The sequence below is a fragment of the Capra hircus genome, chromosome 9 (assembly GCF_001704415.2).
Source record: "Capra hircus breed San Clemente chromosome 9, ASM170441v1, whole genome shotgun sequence".
Classification (NCBI taxonomy): Eukaryota; Metazoa; Chordata; class Mammalia; order Artiodactyla; family Bovidae; genus Capra; species Capra hircus.
The window spans coordinates 2,392,529-2,410,865 of record NC_030816.1 but is presented as its reverse complement, the minus strand read 5'-3'; positions in this window follow the sequence as shown (position 1 = coordinate 2,410,865).

The following is an 18,337-nucleotide window of genomic DNA, read 5'->3' as shown; positions in this document are numbered from 1 at the left end:
CAGCGCATCTTAAGACTTGTTTGCCTCCATAAATCAATGAGCCAATTTCTTATTTTAAAAACTATTTATTCATATATTTGTGAGCAGAATAATAATTGTTCATATATATAATATTCATATGCATATGTGTATATATATAACAATCTACTGGTCTTCTTTCTCTGAGAACTCTGATAACCATGTGTTGTTTACCTATGAGCACTATATATTGCAGCTTATTTCTGGGCTTTTCAGCAACAGATGTCCCCTCTTTACTTCCGGCTTTAGTTTATCTTCTCTAGTTTTGGCCTCTCCTCTAACTATATTGTGGTTTAAATACTAGCTGTCACTACTCTCCTCAAAGATGCATTATACATTTCTTTCCGTGTTATCTTCAGTTCAGTTCAGTTCAGTTACTCAGTCATATCCGACTCTTTGCAAAGAGTCGGACACGACTGAGCGACTGAACTGAACTGAACTGAACATTTGAGGTGTACAGTATGATAATCTGATAGTAACATATGTTGTGAAATGACCACAACTTTTGTAAAATTTTAGGTTCAAATGATCTTTTCTCTCTGTAGGTTTACATAAATGTTTTCCTCACAAAGAATCAAGATTGATAGCCTTTATATCCTATACAAATACAGTCACTTCATTGGTGAAAAATTAGTATAAAATTACATGTGACCGGTACTTCAATATTTAAAAGAATAAAATTTGAATTACTAAAGAACATATTGGATAGAAAGTTAATGTTTGAGCTTATCTGGTATCTCAGTTAAGATTGTTTTAGTGGAAAATAACAGACTCACTAAGGCAAGATTTAGCAAGGAAGGCAAACTTATTATAAGCATGTAGGGATGTCTCTCAAAACGCAAGGTCAGGGTACAGTTCAGGCCGTTTTTAGATCTTGAACCAAGTGTTGGAAAACCATTAGGATTCCTAACAGCTTGTTCCTCAAAAGAAGATCTGCTGTTTCTCTGGTGACATGTGAATTCTCACCTCTGCCTCTCTCTGTAGTTTTTCTTTTTTCTTTTTTTCCCCTCAGCCAGTCTTTTCCTGTTTCTCTGTACACATGACCACCTAACCAGATAACAGTTTACATCCTTGGCTCAAGTGGACATCTCAGATTAATGAAAGTATCAAATTCTCAAACACAAATTCCTAGAAGAAAATATTTGATGGTCCCAGCCTGAGACAGATGTCCAACTCTGGGTCAGTAATGCATGGACAGAAAGCAGGGTCACAGAATGCTAATGTAGGGTCTGTATCTGAGAAAGGAGCAGTTCTTAGAGAAAGCACTCAGAAGGAATTGATCTCTGCCTTCCGTATACGTTTCCAGAACATACTGAACATGTCTGTTGCAGTGGCTGTTAACACGGTTTCATTGGTTTTCCTTTGTGTCCCTTCCTCACACCTGCACCCTGAGGAAAAGGATAGCTTGCTCAGTATCCCTAACACCTAGCTGACGTGAAATTATGAGTTAATATTTAGTTAGCACTTATTGTAGGCTAGGCACGAAAATTTTAAAAAAATAACAATTCTTACAGCATCTCTATGTAGAGAGAAATTTTAATGTATCTTTTAAAAAATATGATTAGATGGATGATGGTATTCATGGTGAGTTTTAGACATGTACGTAACACTGACTAGATAAATTTTTTGGTCTGTCAAATACCCTGTAACAACAATACCAGTTATATTTTCTAGTTAAAGTGCTTATACCTTTTTTTACCACTTGGTGTCAGACTTATACTATTTGAATATATTAGTGCATTTAGGAAAAGTTTGAGGTTTGTGTATTTTAAGTTTTTCATGCTCTAAGACTTTTCTTAGAACATAACTGTTCTTTGCAGAGTCACTGAGGAGACAAAATATTACCTTTGTCTTTCTCTGATATTTTTAGGTTAAATTGCATTTACTGCCAGATTGGAAGGGAAGATTATTACCATAAGAAGTGCCCAGAAAATTTATGAGAGAATTCCGGGAGGCTCAAAGAGCTTTTCAAATCTTTGTAAGAAGTAGGAGTAAGTCAGTCTCTTGGATTAATCCTCTATTCAGAAACTATTTGAATACTTCTTTATCCTTCTAAGCAGAATCCAAAAGGACTTACCTTGTAAGGCTTATGACAAATTCATCTCTGACTGATGGATCAGGGAAGCGGGATAAATAATGGATGAAAAGATCAAGGATTTCAAATGTGGAAACAGTGCTACGTGATGATTAGAAGTAATTCATTAATTCATTCAATAAAGATTTATTGATCTGCTATAATGTGCCAGGCCCTGGTTTGGGGAGATTTTCCTGGATGTCAGCTTTTCTTCTTAGCCTCCTCTGAGCTTTTATCTATGGCAGCATTCCTCACACGTCCTGCATCTGAAAATATAGGGAGAAAACTATTTGTTATGGAGACACTCAGTCCAGACATATTGCAGGGTAGAGAGTCATCTTGGCAGCTGAAAAACACAAATATTCTTTTTTTCTAAATCTTGGTAAAATATATATAACATAAAATTTGCCCATTTTAACCATCAAGGAATTCTTAAGTATTTGCCTATGATATTCAAAGCTTTTGCTGTGAAATTTTCATGAAAATTGACTTCTAAAAATATGATTATTCAGTCATATTATATCTTATTTATATAAAAACAAATATGAAGAATTCAGAAGTAGGTAAGGAAAAGAGACTCTAAAGAGAAAAGGGTGATTTCTATGATTACTTGAAAAATAGAAATATGTAGGCCTTATGTTATTTTTTCTTTAAAAAATATTACTTTATTGACTGACTGCTGCTACTACTAAGTCGCTTCAGTCGTGTCCGACTCTGTGCAACCCCATAAACGGCAGCCCACCAGGCTCCCCATCCCTGGGATTCTCCAGGCAAGAACACTGGAGTGGGTTGCCATTTCCTTCTCCAATGCATGAAAGTGAAAAGCGAAAGTGAAGTCGCTCGGTCGTGTCCAACTCCTAGCAACCCCATGGACTGCAGCCCCCCAGGCCCCTCTGTCCATGGGATTTTCCAGGCCAGAGTACTGGAGTGGGTTGCCATTGCCTTCTCCGTATTGACTGACTAGGAAATATAATTTCAAAATCCAAAAACATAGGACATATATATACATATAATAAAACATAGAAGGATATATATAACAGAAAGACATATATATATACATATTTGTATATATTAATATAGAAGGATATATATATGTATACATATACACATACATATATGTACTTATATAAATATACTTATTCTCGTTGGTAATCCCTCATCACCCCGTTTCCCTTGCCAGAAGAAAACTGACTGTGTTAGCATTTTAAAAATCTTTCCAGAGATATGTTATTCATATACATATCAAAAGGCATATATTGTCTATTCCCACATTCTTTTTGCGCTTATGCTACCACCTCTGTTCCTTACTCGTTTTAATGACTTACTAACAGTGGAGGACTTGTGGTCCAGTGGGTGAGAATCTGCCTGCCAGTGCAGGGGACACAGGCCTGGTCCCTAGTCCAGGAAGACTCCGCGTGCTGCAGAGCATCTGAGCCTGTACACAGCACCTGCTGAAGCCTGAGCCCCAGGGCTTGTGCTCCACGAGAGAGGCCACTGCAATGAGAAGCCTATGGATTGAAACTAGAGAGTAGCCCCCTCTCACTGTAACGGAGAAAGCCCCCTTGCAGCAACAAAGGCCCAGTGCAGCCAAAAATAAAGAAATAAATGAGATAAACATTTAAGAAAATAGTGGAGAATTGTCCACATCCTTACATAAAATTTTTTCTTGCTCTTCCCTACATCTCAATAGCATTTCATGGCTTGTTAGGCAATACTGTGAAAGACTTTGAAAAGGGAAAGAGGAAAGAAAGAAAAAAGATAACTGACTGTCTTTTCAGTGCAACATTAAGCATCCTTTAGTGAGCTCTTCCTTGTTGGCTGATTCAGTACAAGCCTGTGTCTTTCATTGTCTGTAACAGAGCTATTTTAGACACTAAGATGGAGAAAACTGAAAGCTATGGATATGAATTTTGTCTGGTGAAAGGCAACTGATTTCCTTCTCCACCCCCAACTCCTAGGCTTATTTTCATATCTATTAGCAAATTTATTTTAGTATTTTTGATGCTCTATCTATTCCAATACCTGTATCTGTCCTTTAGATTCTTCTCAGAACCATTTGCAACATCCTACTGGTTCTCTCATCAATCAATGAGTTAAATCTTTGATATGTGTTAATTTTATATTTGTATGATAGTCATAACTTTACCTTTAAGAAAAATAATCCTTAAAAGCTTTGGTGGTCATCCACGGAATTGCCCAATGACAAAACCAGGTGAACTGCATTGCTTGAAAAGTGCATTTCATGGGTTACTTAAGCCCGGGCATTGCTTTTCTTGGATCCTAGAATAATTCCAAGTGACAGTAGAACTTAAATTTGGCTGTTTCTCTATTTGTCTAGGTTTTTCCTTTGCTGATATTTTGCCTTGTTTTTGTTTTGGGTTTGCACATGACAAATAAATATTTCTTGTTGGTGGCAGTAATGACTGAGAATTTGGTCTTACGGTATGGTCTGTTTGATGATCTCTGTAGATAGATGATGGCAATTGTTTGCTATGAGGCGACAGATAAAAGGAAATTATTTTTTTTTTTTAGTCTTTGTGTGTGTGTGTCTATCTATTTTGAGTTCAAAGCAATTTAGAATATTTATGCTCACTGACAAGAACAACTCCTTGATATCTGCACTGGTGAAGTTTTGTGCTTCTAAGTTTACCCTAAACCTGTTGAACTGAAACTAAGTTTTCTATGTCTATCTATGCCTATGTGCCTGTGTGTTTATATGTCTGTAATACAGATGGACAGGGAGGCCTGGTGTGCTGCGATTCATGGGGTTGCAGAGAGTTGGACACGACTGAGTGACTGAACTGAACTGAACTGAACTGATTTCATGACTATTAAATGTTTTCCTATCTCTGGAAAATATTAATAAATTAGATTGTACAAGCTCTTTAAGAAACTTTGTTCTTATTCATTTATAGAGTTAGATAACACTTATATAAATAAAATGTTGCTAAAATTCCCATAAAATAAAAATGCTGAACTACTAACATTTTCAATATGCTAAGCTTGAAAAGAATTCTTACAGAAACTTCAAATTTCAGAATATTTTAAGAATTTTAGTTCACATAATTAACAAAACTCTTTGGCAATGAGATTAGTGTAATTTTGTAATATTAATTAAAATAACAACCATATATTTTCTTGACCTATCAGTATTGATATATTTGTTTTACTTGAGTTTGTTTTTCCTAAACGTATATAGGTTTTCTAATCAAATAAATATTAGCCTCTATGGGCTTCCCAGGGATCTCAGTGGTAAAGAATCTGACTGGCAGTGCAGGAGACACAGGAGACGTTGGATCAGACCCTGGGTTGTGATCATTCCCTGGAGGAGGAAATGGCAATCCACTCCAGTTTTCTTGCCTGAAAAGTCTCACGAACAGAGGAGCCTGGCAGGCTACAGTCCATGGGGTCACAAGAAGTTGGACACAGCTGAGCACACGCATACCTCTCTATAATGTTTGAGAATATAAAAAATATATAAATTTGTGTGCAATAACATTTGAATTTTTTCAATTTGAAAATTGACAAAATTTATTTTTATATATTAATAATAATTAAGTTTTTGTAATGTGCCAGTTTAAATATAATTTCCAAGGTCTTTGGGTAGTTAAAAGCTTTAAACTAACATTAGCCTAATCTGTGTGTTAATCTTGGGATACCTAAATAGCTCTAACTAAGATACAATTCTGAAATTTTGGTTACTAAACATTGTCTTGTTTATATGCTTTTTGTTTTTTAAAAATATGCTTTAGAGAGGCTACATCTTTGGGTCATGCTAATGAATATGTTCACATTTGCTACAATAAGATGTGACAAGAATGTGTATAGTTTTTGTAAAAAGTTGTGTTATATATGTTTATGAGCTTTGCTGGTTTGCTTCATGCTTATTTATATTAAATAATTTTCAATTATTTATGGTCCTTCAATTTTATATGTGAAATGGAAGTTAACTATTTTGGTTGAAAGTTATAATTAATATAAGTAGCTGAAACTATACTGTGAACATTGGTGAGAAATACAAAGGTTTATGTGTCTTCTTTTTCAAGGAAAAAGAGAATAGTTTTATCTTAATGAGATTATCAAATCCTTTTGTCTCAGGATTCTTTTACATTCTGAACATTTAAAAGCACAATGAATGAGCTTTTGTCTAAGTAGGTTACATTTGTCAGCATTTACCATATTAGAAACTAAAGCCAATAAATCTTCTAAATATTTGATTTTTGAAAATAGCAATAGTGAACTGATTTCATGCTAACCTAAGTAACATATTTAATGAGAACTGTATTTTTTAAAAATTAATGAGAAGAATTGATTTTTGTAAATCTCTGATGTCTGGCTAACGGGACTCAGCTTGAGTCTCCTATCTCTTTCAGCTTTCAGTCGGTGATATCATATGTCATGTAGCTTCTGGAAAGCTTCAATGCACACTTATAAGAATATAAGAGTCCTAAAGTATCAGTTTGTTCTAAGATATGAAACTTTGAAAGTGAATTTTATTTGCCTTGGCTTATAACATCTAAATTTGAAAAGAAGCTATGAAATATGTTAAAGTTTTGGCATAGTTTATCATGTTTCAAAGGGCTTGCTTTCTTGGTTTACTGACTGATGCATTTGCCAAATGGCAATATGAAAGACTTTTCTTTATATTCTGTGTAATCTATGTAATGCCCCTTCAGTCCACAAAATGTTTTACCCTCAATATTAAGCAGGATAAGAATTAATAGGTTGAATGAATGTATGGGAAATTTCATTTAAAATGAAATAATGAAGTATTATTTTTTTAATGTTCTATACTTATTGGACATAGGAAAAAGCCCTTTATCTTTCTTTGTAAGTTATCTTTAATCTGTGATTTATTAGATTTTCCTTATGTAAATGAAATGAAATGAAATATTTAAAAATTATTTTTGAGTCTCATAGACATCTTTCTTGAATTAAAAAACTCTTGCTGAGAACCAAAACTTAAAATCTCTTAAAGGAAAATATAAGTCTAAATCTTTATGACTTTGGATTAGATGATGAGTGATCTTTTAGCTATGACACCAAAACCAGAAGCAAGAGAAGAGATGGTGGAACAGAGGACACAGAATTCACCTCCCCTCATGAATACAAAAAATATACATCTACGTGTGGAACAGTTCTCACTGAAAATTAAGTGGAAACTGTCAAAAAGATGCCTGTACAACCAAAGCTGTAGGAAAGGTATACATGTAATCAGGTTGGAAGGGAAGAAAAGCAATCAGGTTGGGATCTGTGTCTCTGGGATGGGACTTGGAGGGAAAAGGAGACTGCACAGGTAGATACCTGCCCTGGGGAGTGAGCAGTGACAGCCCCAGATCTGATGCCCCAGTCCTGGGGTCCTACATGGGGGAGACAAGCCCCTGTGGCTGTTTGGAAGATGACTGGGACTAACAGGAGGGCTGTGGGAAGCCTGCACTCTGCTCCTGTGGAGCTCATGTGCTGGCTTGCCCCTGATGCAGGGTGGTGAGGGTGATTAAAGGACTGCTCCGAAGGCTGTGGATTTCCCTGGCCCTCTTGACACAAGCCCCAACCCTAGCTGAGCAAATGCTCTACCACTGCTTACTCCACATCACACGGGTGGCACAGAACCTAGGGGTACCATGACTGGGGAGAAAACTCAGATTTTTCTATGGGATGCAGAGGCTGCCTGATCCCAGGGCAGAATCCAAGTGGGGCGACGCTGGCCATTGTTGGCATTTAGGCTCAGCTGGTAAACAATCTGCCTGCAGTGCAGGAGACCTGAGTTTGATACCTGGGTTGGGAAGATCCTCTTGAGAAGGAAACGGCTACCCACTCCAGTATTCTGGCATGGAGAATGTCATGGACTGTATAGTCCATGGGGCCACAGAGTCATATATGACTGAGCATCTTTCACCCAAGCAGTGCATCAGAATCTGCCTAGATCTCTGACGATGGCTGCTCCATCACATCATCCAGATAGATGCCATGAGTCCACTTGGGCCCCACCTGCCCTGCAGTGCAGCTCCAGAGCAGGGCAAGGGCTGCAGAGGCTGCGGGAAGTGATCAGCTGTGAGGCAGAAAGGAGGCTTGGACTTCAGGCTGCATTTGAGCAGAGCAAAGAAAATTCCTGCTGCCTGCACAGACTGTTCACTGGAGACAGTTTAGAACTGTCTGTGGCTGACACCAACTGGGAATGTGAATGAGCCCTGCTTGCTTCAGCACTTCTTGGGCAAAGGTCCTGGTGCTAGAAAATGGGAAAGCACACACTTAATGGGAACAGAGTCAGCTTGGGCCAGACCCTCAGGGCTTCCACTCCAGCAACTTGTGATTGACCCCACTCATTGCAGGGCTGTGATGGTACGAACCAGGGGGAAATCCCTGCTCTACACTTGGCTCCAGCTCTGAGAAGTGGAAAGATATCCCATGCTTTTGGATTTGAAGAATTAATGCTGTTAAAATGGCCATACTACCAAAAGCAGTCTACAGCTTTAATGCAATCTCTATCAAAATACACATGACATTTTCCATAGAACTAGAACAAATAATCCTAAGATATACATAGAACCACAGAAGACCTCACATTGCCAAAGCAATTTTGAGAAAAAAAGAACAAAACTGTATGTATCACCTTCCCAGACTTCAGAATATACTACAAAACTACAGTAATCAAAATAGTTTGGTATTGGTTAAAAAAATAGATCAAGGGAACAGAATAGAGTCCAGAAATAAACTTACCCATGTATAGTCAATTAATCTATGAGAAAGGAGGCAAGAACATATATATAATGGAGAAGATACAGTCTCTTGAATAATTGGTTCTAGGAAAACTTGACAGTTTCACGTAAAATAATGAGATTAGAACATTTCCTCACACCATACAAAAAAAAATAAACTCAGAACGTATAAAAAACCTAAATGTAAGATATGAAACCATAAACCAGTCAGCAGAGAACACAGGCGGAATACTCTTTGACATAAATTGTAGCAATATATATATTTTTTGATCTGTCTCCTAAGATAAAGGAATCAAAAGCAAAAATAAACAAATGGGACCTAGCTAAACTTAAAAAGCTTTTGCACAGCAAAGGAAACTATTGACTAAGCAAACAGACAATCTACTGAATGGGATACCATATTTGCAAATGATACAACCACTTAGGGGTTAGTATTCAAAATATATAGGCAACTCATACAACTCAATATCAAACAAACAAAGAAATGGGCAAAGATCTGAATAATTCTTTGAATTTTTCCAAAGAAGACATATAGATGACTAAAAGTTACATAAAAGCATGCTCAACATTGCTAATTTTCAGGGGAATTCTATCAAAACAACGAGATATTACATCACACCCATCAGAATGGCTATCATCAAACGGTCTACAAATAGCAAATGTTGGTGAGGATATGGAGAAAAGGGAACCCTTGCACACTGTTGATAAGAATGTAAACTGGCGCAACCACTATTGAAGACGGTATGGCATCTCCTTAAGGAATTAAGAATAGAGCTACTGCAAAATCTAGCAATTCCGCTTCTGAGCGCCCATGCAAAGAGAGTGCTGATTCGAAGCATACACACGTCGCTATGCTCACTGCAGCATTGTTTACAGTAGCTGAGATATGGAAGCAACCTCAGTGCCCGTCAGCAGGTGAATGGCTGAGGAAGATGTGTTATAGACATGCACAATGGAGTACTGCTCAGCCAAAAAGGAATGGGATTTGCAGCAATATTGGCGGACCTAGAAAATGTCATGCTCAGCAAAATAAGGGAGAAAGAGAAATACTGTATGATGTCACTCATATGTGAAGTCTAAAAAAAACAAGAATGTATATAGCAAAATAAAAAAAAGGATGCACAGGTATGGAACGCAAACTTGTGTTTTCTAGTGGGGAAAAGGGAAGGGGAGAGGGCGGAATGGGGTGTGAGAGTAATTAATACAAACCACTATGTATGAAATAGATAAGCAACAAAGATACATTGTACATCACAGAGAATTATAACATTATTTTAAATAACTTTTAATGACATATAATCTATAAAATACTGGGTCAACATGTATAACTAATTTTAATATATTCTAAATAAACTATACTTTAAAAAAAACAGAAGCAATAAAAGAAAAAATACATAAATTAGACTTCAGAATTAAGAATTGTGCTTCCAAGGACCCAAGAAAGCAAAATGACAATTTACAGGAGAAATATTTGCAAATCATTCATCTGATACATGTATAGTACCCAGAATATATAAAAATTTTTTATAATTCAAAAATAAAAAGACAAATTGCACAGTTTAGAATGGGCAAGAGATCAGAACAGACATTTTTCCAAAGGTGGTGTACAAATGACCCTTAAACACGCACTGAAAAGATGCTCAACATTATTACTATTTGTTGTTGTTCAGTCGCTAAGTCATGTTTGACTCTTTGCAACCCCATGGACTGCACACCAGGCTTTCCTGTCTTTCGCTATCTCCCAAAGTTTCTCAAATTCATGTCCATTGAGTCGGTGATGCTCTCTAATCATCTCACCCTCTACTGCCCCCTTCTCCTTTTGCCTTCAATCTCTCCCAGCATCAGGATCTTTTCCTATGAGTAGGTTCTTTGCCTCAGGTGACCAAAGTATTGGGGAAATGCAAATCAAACTCACAATGAAATATCACTTCACACTCACCAGATATAATAAAAAAGACAATGACACATGTTGGTGAGGGTGCAGAGAAATTGGAACTATTATATATTGAAGGAATGTAGGATGGTACATTATCAGAAAACAGTTTGGAAATTCCTCAAAAAGGTAAATATATATGACCCAGCAATTTCACCTCTAGATATACCCTCAAGAGAAATGAAAACTTTTGTACAAACAAAAACTTGGGCATGAATGCCCATAGCAGTATTATTTGTAATAACGAAAAAGTGGAAGCAACGCAAATGTCCATGTGCTGAGGAATCAATGTACAAAATGTGGTATATCCATTCAATGGTATATTATTCAGCCACATGCAGAAAAATGAAGTATAGATTCATGCTACAACATGGCGATACCTTGAATATATTACGGTAAGTGGAAAAATCAGACACAATAGGTCACGTGTTTAATTTACATGCTCATGGTTTAATTTACATAAAATATACAGAATAGGGGATACCGTTGTGGCTCAGACGGTAAATTATCTGCCTGCAACACAGGAGACCCAAGTTCAATTCCTAGGTGGGGAAGATCCCCTGGAAGAGGGCACAGCAACCTACTCCAATATTCTTGCCTGGAAAATTCCCATGGACAGAGGAGCCTGCCTGGCTACAGTCCATGGGGCTACAGAGTTGGACATGACTGAGTGACTAACACTTTCACTGTCATACTTTCACATACAGAATAAACAAATCCCTAGAAACAGAAGTTCAGATCTTTCTCAACTTATGATAAGGATATGTCCCAATAAGCCATCATATGTTAAAAATATCTTAAGTGAAAAATGTGTTTAATATACTTAACCTACTAAACATCATAGCTTAGCCTAACCTACTCTAAGTGAGCTCAGAATATTTACATCAGCCTATAGTTGGGCAATTCTGAAAGAGATGGGAATACCAGACCACCTGACCTGCCTCTTGAGAAATCTGTATCCAGGTCAGGAAGCAACAGTTAGAACTGGACATGGAACAACAGACTGGTTCCAAATAGGAAAAGGAGTACGTCAAGGCTGTATATTGTCACCCTGCTTATTTAACTTATATGCAGAGTACATCATGAGAAACACTGGACTGGATGAAGCACAAGATGGAATCAAGATTGCCGGGAGAAATACCAATAACCTCAGATATGCAGACGACACCACCCTTCTGGCAGAAAGTGAAGAGGAACTAAAAAGCCTCTTGATGAAAGTGAAAGAGGAGAGTGAAAAAGTTGGCTTAAAGTTCAACATTCAGAAAACGAAGATCATGGCATCTGGTCCCATCACTTCATGGGAAATAGATGGGCAAACAGTGGAAACAGCGTCAGACTATTTTGGGAGGCTCCAAAATCACTGCAGATGGTGATTGCAGCCATGAAATTAAAAGACGCTTACTCCTTGGAAAGAAACTTATGACCAACCTAGATAGTATATTCAAAAGCAGAGACGTTACTTTGCCAACAAAGGTCCATCTAGTCAAGGCTATGTTTTTCCAGTGGTCATGTATGGATATGAGAGTTGGACTGTGAAGAAAGCTGAGCACTGAAGAATTGATGCTTTTGAACTGTGGTGTTGGAGAAGACTCTTGAGAGTCCCTTGGACTGCAGGGAGATCCAACCAGTCCATTCTAAAGGAGATCAGTCCTGGGTGTTCTTTGGAAGGACTGACGCTAAAGCTGAAACTCCAATACTTTGGCCACCTGATGTGAAGAGCTGACTCATTTGAAAAGACTCTGATGCTGGGAGGGATTGAGGGTAGGAGGAGAACGGGACAACAGAGGATGAGATGGCTGGATGGAATCACCGACTCGATGGGCATGAGTTTGGGTAAACTCTGGAAGTTGGTGATGGACAGGGAGGCCTGGCATGCTGCAATTCATGGGGTCGCAAAGAGTTGGACACGACTGAGTGACTGAACTGATAGTTGGGCAAAAACATCTGACACAAAGCCCATTTTATAATAGTGTTGAATAGTTCATATAATTTATTGACTACTGCACTGAAAGTGAAAATAGGATAGTTGTCTGGATACAGAATGCTTGTAAATGTTTTGGTTATTTAACCTTGTGATCACATGACTGAGTGGGTGCTATGGCTTGCTACTCCTGCCAGGTGTCATGAGAGAGTATCGTTCTGCTAGTTCAGGAAAAAAATCAAAATTTGAAGTTTGGTTTCCACTGAATGCATTTTGCTTTCACACCATTGTAAAGTTGACATTTTGTAAATTGAACCATTTTAAGTTGGGGGCTATCTGTGGATTAGTTGTTGCTAGGGCCTGAAGTGGGACTGAAGTCACTGAAAGTGACTGCTTATAGATATGGGGTTTCTTTCTGGAGTGACGAAAGTGGTCTGAAATTAGATAATGGTGATAGTTGCACAACATTGCGGATACTCAAAACTGATGAATCCTATAGTTTAAAAAGGTGGATTTAATGGTATTTGAGTTATGTCTCAAAAAAAGTTTAAAAAATGCAATTAAAACTTTACTCAGTCTCCTTTTTCATGACAAAATACTATTTGCATAAGTTCAATAAGAATCTATTCTCTCTCTCTCTCTTTTTTTCTTTACCAGAATACAGTTTGACAAACTGATTGTGAGAACAAGGCCCTAGCATATTCAAGAATAATGCTTATTCAAGCATGACATGCCACATCAAGAAAAAATTGATTTTACTTATGAAAGACATGCTTACAGAATCCTTCAGGGAAGCATGGCTTGGTGACTTGTTTATAGGATCCCAGCCTCACAGGTGGTTCAGTTCAGTTCAGTTCATTCGCTCAGTTGTGTCTGACTCTTTGGGACCCCATGAATCGCAGCACGCCAGGCCCCACTGTCCATCATCAACTCCCAGAGTTCACTCAGATTCATGTCCATCGAGTCAGTGATGCATCCAGCCATCTCATCCTCTGTTGACCCCTTCTCCTCCTGCCCCCAATCCCTCCCAGCATCAAAGTCTTTTCCAATGAGTCAACTCTTCACATGAGGTGGCCAGTTTCAGCTTTAGTGTCATTCCTTCCAGAGAAATCCCAGGGCTGATCTCTTTCAGAATGGACTGGTTGGATCTCCTTGCAGTCCAAGGGACTCTCAAGAGTCTTCTCCAACACCACACTTCAAAAGCATCAATTCTTTGGCAGTCAGCTTTCATCACAGTCCAACTCTCACATCCATACATGACTACTGGAAAAACCATACTTGGCTAATTAGGTCAGGAAACTAAGATAATTTTAGTGACCTCTAGAGAGAAATTCACCCAAATTTGTAGATATTTCAGGTTTAACATGGTGAAGGGAACTTCCTAGGCCTCATTTCATAATCTCAGGGGAGCAAATGAACGGCTTTTAGAAGTTCAGTCCACGATTCCTTATGAAAATGTCCAGACAGAAGTTAATATGGCAGCCTTACTACTTGTTCAGTACCATATGGCTGTAGGATTGCAAGATCTCAAGGAGGCCTGTATGGCTAATTAGTACTTGCTACATCTATGTGAATAATTAGGCCAAACCTAATGAGATGGGCCTTTTTTATATGTTGTTGTTGTTTAATCTTTGTCATGTCTATTTTGTGACCCTGTGGACTGTGGCCTGCCAGGTTCCTCTGTCCATGGGATTTTCTAGGCAAGATTACTGGAGTGGCTTGCCATTTCCTTCTCTAGGGGATCTTCCTGACTCAGAGATCGAACCTGGGTCTCTTGCGCTGGCAGGCAGATTCTTTACCATTGAGCTACACAGGAAGCCCTAAATCTATGTGAATAATTAGGCCAAGTCTAATGAGATGATCCTTTTTAAAAAAGTTAATTTATTTTTATTGAAGGATAATTGCTTTACACAATTTTGCTGTTTTCTGTCAAACCTCAACATGAATTCCTCCCTTTTGAAGCTCCTTCCCATCTCCCTCCCCATCCCACCCCCTAGGTTGTTACAGGGCCCCTGTTTGAGTTTCCTGAGCCATACAGCAAATTCTCATTGGCTATCTATTTTGCATATAGTAATGTAAGTTTCCATGTTACTCTTTCTATACATCTCACCCTCTCCTCCCCTCTCCCCATGTCCATAAGTCTATTCTCCATGTCTGTTTCGCTATTGTTGCCCTGTAAATAAATTCTTCAGTACCATTTTTCTAGATCCTGTATATATGTGTTAGAATACAGTATTTTTCTTTCTCTTTCTGACTCACTTCACTCTGTATAATAGGAGATGAACCTTTTTTGATGTGTACAAAAGTAATTTTTGAGATTATTATGATCACAAGGGTGGACAAAGGGGAGTGTTAGAGAAAATATTTGAAATGGGCTAAAAAGGATTAGTGGGTTTAATTTCAATGAATTCTATGTATTGTATTGTACAGCTTTCAAAGTTTTTTTCTCTACAGTGTTTTTCTCCTTTCATTTTCTTTAACAGAGAAATTTTACAGCTCTGTAGTTGTAGAAAATGGTCATTCAGATGAGTTTTGTCTGGATGGCCACTTTTGTGTCTGTTAATAAATTCATTTCAGTTTTTTTTTTTTTGACAGTAGGCTGTATGGCTGACACCCCTTTACTTCTTCACACCCCAGTGCCAATTTCCAAAGCACAAAGATATCTTCCTACAAAGCCACAGTACAGTTATTAAACTTTAAAAAGTTAATTGATACAATGCTTTTATCTATAATTCATACTCCAGTTTTGTCAATTGTCCCAATAATGTCCTTTATATAACTTTCTTTTTGATTCTAGCCCAAGATCTAGTCCAGAAACACATGTAAGCATTTAGTAGTCATGTGTCTTTGGTCTCCTTTAATCTGGAACTGTTTTCTGTCTTCTTTGCTCTTGACTGACAGTTTGGTTTATTTCATAGACCATCTCAATTTGGATTTATCTGATATTTTTCTATTTTGTTTTATTATGGTTTGTTATAGGATACTGAATATAGTTCCCTCTGCTATACAGTAGGACCTCATTGTTTATTTTACACACAGTAGTTTATATCTGCTAATCTCAAATCCTAATTTATACATCCCTACCCACTTGCCCCTTCAGTAATCATAAATTTGTTGCTAGTCCTTGAGTCTTTTCATTTTGTAAATAAGTTCATTTGAGTTATATTTTAGATTCCACATAGAAGTGATATCATATGATATTTGTTTTTATCTTTCTGACTTACTTCACTTAGTATGGTCATCTCTATGTCCGTCCATGTTGCTTCAAATTGCATCATTTCATTTTTTTTCAGTTCAGTTCAGTTCAGTCGCTCAGTTGTGTCCAACTATTTGCGACCTCATGAATCACAGCATGCCAGGCCTCCCTGTCCATCACCAACTCTCGGAGTTTACCCAAACTCATGTTCATTGAGTCGGTGATGCCATCCAGCCATCTCATCCTCTGTTGTCCTCTTCTCCTCCCACTCCCAATCCCTCCCAGCATCAGGGTCTTTTCCAATGAGTCAGCTCTTCTCATCAAGTAGCCAAAGTATTGGAGTTTCAGCTTTGACATCATTCCTTCCAATGAACACCAAGGACTGATCTCCTTTAGGATGGACTGGTTGGATCTCCCTCCAGTCCAAGGAACTCTCAAGAATCTTCTCTAACACCACAGTTTAAAAGCATCAATTCTTCGGCGCTCAGCTTTCTTCACAGTCCAACTCTCACATCTATACATGACCACTGGAAAAACCATAGCCTTGACTAGATGGACCTTTGTTGGCAAAGTAATGTTTCTGCTTTTGAATATGCTGTCTAGGTTGGTCATCTTTCCTTCCAAGGAGTAAACGTCTTTTAATTTCATGGCTGCAATCACCATCTGCAGTGATTTTGGAGCCCCCCAAAATAAAGTCTGACACTGTTTCCACTGTTTCCCCATCTATTTCCCATGAAGAATTTCATTCTTTTTATGGCTTATTAATATTCCATTGTGCATATATATTGCATCTTTATCCATTCATGTGTTAATGGATATTTCATTTGCTTCCATGTCTTGGCTATTGTAAATAGTGCTGCTATGAACATTGGAGTGCATGAATTCTTTCAAATTAGAGTTTTCTACAGATATATGTCCAGGAATGGTATTGCTGGGTCACGTGGCAACTCAATTTTTAGTTTTTTTGAGGACTCTTCATACTGTTTTCCATAGTGGCTGCATCAATTTACATTCCCATCAACAGCAGACAAATTCCTGCACTGTTTGTTCTCATTTGCATTCTCTGGATCCTATACAACAACAAATCTGACACTGGAGAAGAAAGGAAAGATAGTGTTTTACTTTTTTTGGACCTCCTGGTTGAGAAGACTAATCAAAAGGCAGTAAAATCAAGGTAAACTGAACAGAGCCCTATTTTCAAAGCTGATTCTGCCAGAGACAAGGACAAAAATTTGGGGAGCCAGCACAAGCTGTACAAGCAGCCAAAAAAGAGGCAGAAGTTGAAAAGAGATGAATATTTTTGTGGAAATGACCCTCAGAAGAACACAAAGTTGATGAATTTGAGTTTGCATGACTTTAGGGAAAAAAAGAAAAAAAGAGGACCTGAATCAGTATCCACATTTTGTCACCTTTTACCACTTAGGCCAGAGACTGTGCAAGGCTCTTGGGAGTCTCTCTAGAGTAGATGAGAAAGCTTGATCTCCTCTAAGTAGATGGGAGAAGGTTGGGAGATTGTAGGTTTGTGGTAGACTTTTGCTGTTTTGTGTTACTCAGATACACTCACCGTTTCAGTGATCACGTTCTAGTTTTTTTAAGAGAAATCATCCTCCATCTTACTTCAAATCCACGTAACTTATTACATAATAATTACATAATCCACATAGCTGATTCCCCTAAACAGTTTAAGATTAGGACTTGGTGCAGGTGGTCTACTTGGGAGGTAATTTCAAGGGGAGAGGGATTAGGAAGAATGATATATGGAATGAGGAAAAGCCGATTAAGAATGAGTTACCAAGCTGGTTACTGTAAGCAACTGGGTTTCAACACTTTCAAAGATCCTCTGAGTTGGGATGTTGGGGAATTAATCTGTTATTCTCATCTCTATTTGGTTGAATATTGCAACTAGGGATGTTAATTCCTCTGTGTTTCTTGCTTGTGAGTGTGTGTGAGTTGAGCAAACTCCTCAAGCTTTGGAAAGCTTTTAGGCAGAAAAGTACAGAAACACAGGGCAAATTGCTTGAGGTGGGATGGATTCAGGATGCACAGAAATTTCTATCACAGTTGAAGCTGAGATAGGATGGACAAGGTGATGTGACAGAAGTCTAAAGTGTCTCCTACAATAGCTTATGGGGTATTGATCTCCCCCTTTGTTCCAGGAGTGGAAATATAATTTAAATGGAAAATCAGAATATTGTGCCTATGTGACTGCTTTAGGAAAACGCATGTCACCCTGGGTTTCCCCAGTGGCTCCGCAGGTAAAGAATGCCCCCTGCAATGCAGGAAACACAGGAGATGCAGGTTTGATCCCTGGGTCAGGAAGATTCCTTTGGAGAAGGAAATGGCTGCCTGCTCCAGTATTCTTGCTTGGAAAACCCCACGGACGGAGGAGCCTGGCAGGTTACAGTCAAAAGTGTTGCAAAGAGCTGGACATGTCTAAGCACTTGGGCAAATCACCCTGTTTGAATTAGAGTCAGGTCCA